Source organism: Epinephelus moara, chromosome 18 (genome assembly GCF_006386435.1).
Source record: "Epinephelus moara isolate mb chromosome 18, YSFRI_EMoa_1.0, whole genome shotgun sequence".
Classification (NCBI taxonomy): domain Eukaryota; kingdom Metazoa; phylum Chordata; class Actinopteri; order Perciformes; family Serranidae; genus Epinephelus; species Epinephelus moara.
Window position 1 is genome coordinate 5,329,420 of NC_065523.1, and position 572 is coordinate 5,329,991.

A 572-nucleotide genomic window follows, 5' to 3' on the forward strand; every position below is an offset into this window, starting at 1 on the left:
TGTATTTCTATTTCTACTTTGCACGGAGCATTGGAACAAAAACAATTTCCCCCCGGGGATTAATAAAGTATTCTGAATCTGAATCTGAATCTGAATAACAAGCAAATTAATGTCTGAGACCCTGGTAAAAGTTTTCTGAGAGCTCAAATGTCAAGCTTTTGCAGGGTGCTCCTTTACTTTTTTCACTCCAAAATTGTACAAAACAAAAATTATACACTGATCTTGCTTAAAATGTTGAAAAGCATGTTTCGTGTTTAACTTCATGCCTTTTGGAGATCAGTTCATCTTCTACTTAACTATTCACACTAAATGAAATTTTGACCAGGGGTGCTCAAACATTTGCATGCCACTGTATTTTTAAAGACAGTAACTGTATTCAGAATACTAGCAAACTGTAACTGTCACGGAGTACAGTTACTCATATTTTGCATTTTAAATACGTAACTCAGTTACTTGTATTCCGTTACTCCCCAACCCTGACTGTGACATGCACATTCACGCATAAATCCAACTGTCCATCACATACTGACATGACAGACAAGATTTGGTGAGACTGCAGATTGTTGCAGCTG